Source organism: Lagenorhynchus albirostris, chromosome 2, assembly GCF_949774975.1.
Source record: "Lagenorhynchus albirostris chromosome 2, mLagAlb1.1, whole genome shotgun sequence".
Taxonomy (NCBI): Eukaryota; Metazoa; Chordata; class Mammalia; order Artiodactyla; family Delphinidae; genus Lagenorhynchus; species Lagenorhynchus albirostris.
The window spans coordinates 95,542,009-95,548,641 of NC_083096.1; the positions used below are offsets into that span (position 1 = coordinate 95,542,009).

A 6,633-nucleotide genomic window follows, 5' to 3' on the forward strand; every position below is an offset into this window, starting at 1 on the left:
TTAACTACATGGAAAATAACACTGTCTTACGTTTTTCTTTAATTGAGGCTATCGTTACCTATCTTAACTAGCTTTTCATGAGACATTTATTAAGATGTTTGTATGGAATCTGCTTGTAGGTAATGCAAGATTAACAACATTTCCAAAAGTATAGAAGAAATTTTCATTCGTATATTATTGTTTCAAGAGTAGCAGATGTTACAAAATTTCAGAACTTGCACTTCAGCTGATCACTTACTACTTCCTCATTCAAAAATTCATTAATTAGTAGTTTTAATATTTTAGACCAGCAAGTATTGCTGTAGTCTGAAAAGACTTTACATGATGTCACCTTTAAAAAATCTGATTGCTGTTATCTGATTATACCAGGCAAAAATTGGGGAACTTTTGAATTTTTTCCCTCTCTGAGAACAGAATTAATGTTTTTATTATGATAAAGTAGAGATAAGGAAACAAGGTTCATGAGTTTTCAAGGCTCATCTTTTATTTAATCTGTCAAAACACCTCTTAGTTGGAACAGAAATCAAGTAGTAACTATTGTAAAAAGCATTGCATCAGGATGGAGAAACCATGCTGTTCTGCTGCTCCTTTGGCTAAGGATTATTTTTTGATCCAGTTGGAGGCTCTGGAGAGAGTGAGCTATGGTAGACTCATTAAAGAAGATTATAGCAGTCCAACTTGGAAAATGGAGTAGAGCTTTATTGCCAGCTGGAGATGAAAGATATTTCTAGTTCTTACGGCAATCAAAATTCAGAAACAGTAAAACAAAAAATGTAGAACTGGTAGACTATTTTACCACTGGAAACTAGTAGAAAAATTTCCTTTTACTGGAGAGGCTGCATTTTCTCGATAATTTAGCAAATGATTTTCCCCTAACAATTGTCAACACATCACTGTAGCCCAGGAAAATCTTGATCCAGCTGAAGTCCATCCATATTTCTACACCCTCTTGGCCTGTGTCATAGTAAGGACTTCCATCACTAAAATGGCACATATTCAGCTTAAATGCTCCCATCTCTAGTTTTACACAGTCCACCCTGGGCATTATTTTTATGTTTATTATAGAACTTCTTTTTTCAAGCTAACATGTATTCTGTGTACATATTTGCTTTCTTGTCTTATCTGTATTCTTTGCCCCAACATACGGCCCCCAGTAAATAAACTTCTTGAATATGAAGTGATCCTATTCATAACTTTTTTTTTAAATCACTGAACATGTTGCTTTTACACAGCAATACTTAGTAAAAGTGTATTGAATAAAAGGAGATATGCATACATACATGAATAAATGAATAGGTGAATCTACTCATATGTGTCCTTTTTGTGTTAAGAGAGATCAAATAGACTGCAAATATAGACATCAGTATGTTCGTCATGGTAGCATTTGATTACTACTTAAATGTATTTATTCTTAGTATGTTTGATTTATTAAATAAATTTATTAACAGGAATGTTCCAGGAGAGTCACTGTTTAGGATCCTCACATAAGTTACCAGGAAAAATAAATTTACATGAAGTCATAAGATTTCATAAGTTAACATTGCTAAAGCGCTTAAAAAAGTGCCTGACACATAGCAAGTACTAGACAAGAGCTTATTAAATGAAATAGATCACTAAGGGATCTCTGTGCTCACTGAAGAAGTAGTCTGGGCTTCCCTGGTGGCGCAGTGGTTGAGAGTCCGCCTGCCAATGCAGGCGACGCGGGTTTGTGCTGCTTTCTGGGAAGATCCCACATGTGCGGAACAGCTAGGCCCATGAGCCATGGCCACTGAGCCTGCGTGTCCGGAGCCTGTGCTCCGCAACGGGAGAGGCCACAACAGTGAGAGGCCCGCGTACCGCAAAAAAAAAAAAAAAAAAAAAAAAGAAATAGTCTGCATATACTCTTGTGTACACAATCAAGAATGATAAAAGAAAAACACAAATAACACAGAGTAGATTCCCTATCATGCAAAAATAACAAACATAATTTTACTTTATGTTCAATAAATGTATGTTGCACTGAAATAATTTTGCAAAATTTGTTTGTTTGTTTGTTTGTTTTTAGCCTCACCATGAGGCATGTGGGATTTCAGTTCCCAACCAGAGATCAAACCCATGCCCCCTGAAGTGGAAATGCGGAGTGTTAACCACTGGACTGCCAGGGAAGTCCCAGAAATTTGTTTTTTTAATTGAGGTATAGTTGATGTACAATATTATGTAAGTTTCAGGTGTACTACATAGTGACTCACAATTTTTAAAGGTTATACTTCATTTATAGTTATTATAAAATATTGGTTATAGTCCTATATTGTACAATAGATCCTTGTAGCTTATTTATTTTATATGTAGTATTTTGTATCTCTTAATCCCCTACCCCTATCTTGCCCCCCCTCCCATCCTTTTCCCCACTGGTAACCACTAATTTTTCTCTATATCTGTGAGTCTGATTCTTTTTTGTTATATTCATTAGTTTGTTTTCTTTCTTTCTTTTTTTTTTTGTTTGAAGACATACTTTGTATTAACTTAAAAGTCTAAAAAGCACAGGATACATTTTCAGACCAATTTTACTTTTACCTGTTTATGGTAATATGTGCAATGTTAGAAGGTACTTAGGTAATGTGTAAATCAAATGAAAAATCCAGAAGCAGCTGGTCCTGAATTACAGCACACACTGGAAATTTTCAGGAGAACACATATTAACAAAAAGAACACCAGCAAGCTCAAACTCATGTTTTAATGTTGAGTATTTTTAAAGGGTTTTAAAAAGCATACTCAATCAGCATACAGCTTTTTCTCACCTAACAGATGCATTTCTATTTGCTTGTGTACAGCAAAGCGTAAAAACTTGAATCAACTTACTTATGATTTCAGAAATGTATTCCATGGAATTTACTTCACTGCTCCTACCATTGATTCTTCAAATAAGCAAAGTACAGAGGCTCTCATCCCTTGAAATTGCTTTTAAACTAGCACTTTTTACATTGAAAGATAATAAGTAGAAACCTAGCAATTCCTGGTACAGTGCCTGGACTTAGCCTCATTTAATATAAGAATTGTATGTACAACAGAAAATTTATCATTTTCTTTATCCTTGGAGGAGAGGGAAGGAATAAGGAGAGGTGGGGACATGGCTGCAGTATTTAAGAGCTGAATAGAACAATGCATCTTTCATAATGCTGACAACTCCACAATGAAGAAACACCATGAATCTCATCAATTTTTTTAGTTCATGCTGGATTAGGAATTTAGGTTCCCCTCTTTGTGTATCAATTAATTCAAACTTCTCCAAAAATTAATACTACAAGATAAACTCTAACTGCCGTAGGTATTTCCTAAGTAGGAGACCAAACACCAAAGTGAATCCCTTCTTCCAACATCTTTTGGTATGTTAAGATTTCACCAAAGAGGAAATCTAACACTTAAATATGAAATCTCTTGGCCAAGTAAGAAACTACAGCTATTATGGGTATTACCCTACGTAACCACTATTTGTATTACATATTAAATTAAACCCAGCATTAATTATGCTGTGAATGATGATAGCAGTATGATGCTAGTGAAAAAACATCATCTTTAGCCCAAGAAGAGTAAGAGGAAAAAAAATGTGAAAACAAGTAGAAAGCAGACAAAGAGTTGGGCATCTTCTGATCTGAAAAGAACATTTTAAACATAGAAATACAAAAAGAAAAGTATTCCCTTATTTCCCATATGTGGTAATATGAAACATTTATTTTAGATATCAGATAAGAACAGAGCTAAGTAATCTGATTTTACTGCAGCAGTGTAAAAATCATCCCTTCACCACAGTGTAAGATTTAAATGCATCTGCACAAGGGTACACATTATATAAAATGCAGTAAGATTACTGCTGCCCTGCCAAGTACTTCCAGTCCCTACCCAGGTCCTACTGAAATACTGGTGGTCCCAATAGTTTCATGGAAGCAAATCATTAAAAAAAAATAATAAAGCAATTAAAAAGATAAATCAAAATGCTTCAGTAACCATATATCCAGCTCAAACTTTATCTATTTAAATGTTACATTTGCCTCCCACTAATAAATCTTATTTCACTCAAACTTGAACAATAAATCTTCCATACTGAAGTATCTTCCTTGCCTAATTAATTCAAAGGAAAAAACCAAAATGATTAGTAAAGAAAAATGTAGGGATTAACACTCCCTTTTAATTTGTTTTAAATATTTTTAAGGTTTAAATTTTGTAATTTCTAGTAAGAAAACATTATCTGAATGAATACCCTAATGGAAAACCACTGTAAAATGTTTCAGCTGCATTTGGGGCAGAGGGGTAGAGATTATCTTCAAAGCACCCCAGCTTTCTTCATGAGAAGGTCAGAGGTACACTTGTTTGTGTTATTATGACATCCATGAGGTGATCTAAGTTGCTTTTCCTTCAGCAGGGGCTTTATTTGTCAGCAGGGCATTATGCTTGACTTCCAAATTTGGCCAACAATTTACTGATGAGATTCATAACTTTTGGATTGCTCTGATATTTTGACATATTTGCCAGGTTCTGAGCCACATCCTGGAAGGCCACCATAACTTCTGGATCCTGCATGCCTGCAAGAACCTCCGGATCACTAAGAATTTCATTGAGCCCAGGCATTCCTGCCATTCCAGGCATGCCCCCTCCCATTCTAGGCATTCCTCCAGGAAAATTACCAGGCATTCTGCCAGGAAAGCCACCTGGAAAAGAGCCATACTGAGCTCCTGACTGTTGTCTGGCTTCTTCCTCCCTCTGGGCTCTCTCATGTTCTTCCTGAGCATTCTTGATCCTTTCTATTCTTTCTTTGATCTCTTGCTCTTCACGTTTTCGCTCATACTTTCTCTGATGTTCAGCAATTTTCTAGGCCCTTGGTTGAACTTCTTTCAGCATTGCACTAGCATCTTCATCATAATCCAGTTCACAGGCAAGGGCAAGATCATAGGCAGCTTCTTCCCAATGGCTCAAAAGTCTGTGTGCTTTCCCTCGCCACTTGTATGGCTGAGCAGAATCAGGATTTATTTCAATAGCTCTGTAACAGTCTCGGATGCATTTGGCTTCTGTAATTTGATGAAAACACTTGCTCTCTTGGCATACAGAATGGCCAAACGAGGATTTAGCTTGATGGCATCTGTGAACAATCAATGGCTTTCTGTAGTTCACCAACATTTAGGGCATCAATGGCAGCCACGTTTTTATCATTTGCCTGATCCATCATCTCCTCAGTTATCTCTACATTTTCATCTCCCATTTCTTGAGGGGCATCAGTGCCTGGTTCAAGCACACTTTCATTGTCAATTTCTAGATCACTTTCCTCACTTGATGGTTCGTCTGTCTTTATGTTTTCCTCCACCTTCTTACTATCTGTTTTTTCTTCCTTGGTATTTTCTTCCAATTTAGTTTTATAAGTAGCAAGTGGTATTTTACCCCCCATGCTCTCCACCCACTACCTCAGGAAGTGCATTTCCTCGGTGTGCAGAACACTCGTGTCCTGCTTGCACATTTTCACGAAGGCTTGAAGCTTGCTCACTTTGTTGGTGACCATGGTCCGGAAGCAGCAGGAGACAGCAGGAGGCGGTGAGTGTGTGGACGCTGAGGCCCCATCCCAGGCCCAGGCGCTAGCTCAGCGTGACCGCGTAAAGGGCAGTTTGTTTTCTTTTTTAGATTCCACATATAAGTGATATCATACTGAACTAATTCTGTAAAATTAGTTTTAAAAGATCCAAAACCAGACCTGGAAAAGTCTAGTCTAGAAGCTTCTGCTTTGATCTGTAGTTTTACTTCCTTATTAAACTTTCTTTTCTTCATGGCAGCTATGCATTACAGTGGTTATTCAGTAAATGTTCAAAGGAAGTAACAATTAGATCCTCCACTTATATATATTCTTATAGAAGACCACTTATCTTTTGACATCTCTCAACTTCCTGTCCAACTTTACGTACCACTTGAATCCTTCACCTTCTAGACATTTTGCTGCATCAGAGCAGGTAATTCCTGACCCTTAATAAACCACGTGAATTACTTTTTCTTTTTTATCTTTTGTTGCCAGACCCAGTGTTCATGCATTAGAAGAGCTAGCTAAGCAGATTGCCTTACCCTGGGCTGAGCTCCTGAGAACACTTAGAATCACATGGGGTGGGAAAGGGAACAGAACAAGATGCCCGTCAAGAACAGAATTGCACTCAAGGGTAATTGCAAAGGGTCAGTAAAGAAGAATTCCTGTAATGGTCAAGCTGAAGAGATAATTGTAAGCCACAAACAAGAAACAAATGAGATGTAAAGAGCAGGATAGTTAATGGAGGACCATGTGAGGAAAATGTAAGACTGAATGAGGGAAGAAGTTTCATTAATTTGCTTTTAACAAATTGGTATTGCTAGAGTTGAAATGGATGCTTCAAATTCGTCAAAGCTACTAGGTTAGTGTAGACTCTTCTAAAATACACAGTAAGTCCAGAAAATAAAAGACATTTATTTATTTATTTTTAATTTAGTTTCCTCATTTTCTTTTTTAAAATTTAATTTAATTTTTTATACAGCAGGTTATCTATTTTATACATATTAATGTATGTAAGTCAATCCCAATCTCTGAGTTCACCCCACCCCCACTTTTCCCCCTTCCCATACTTTTGTTCTATACATCTGTGTCTCTATTTC

The 6,633-nt window shown here is 36.6% G+C and overlaps 1 pseudogene; it reads right to left on the reverse strand.

Annotated features, from left to right (window-relative positions):
• Nucleotides 1-4,335: 4,335 nt before the first annotated feature.
• LOC132516051 (hsc70-interacting protein-like) lies at nt 4,336-5,524 on the reverse strand (annotated as a pseudogene).
• Nucleotides 5,525-6,633: the final 1,109 nt, after the last annotated feature.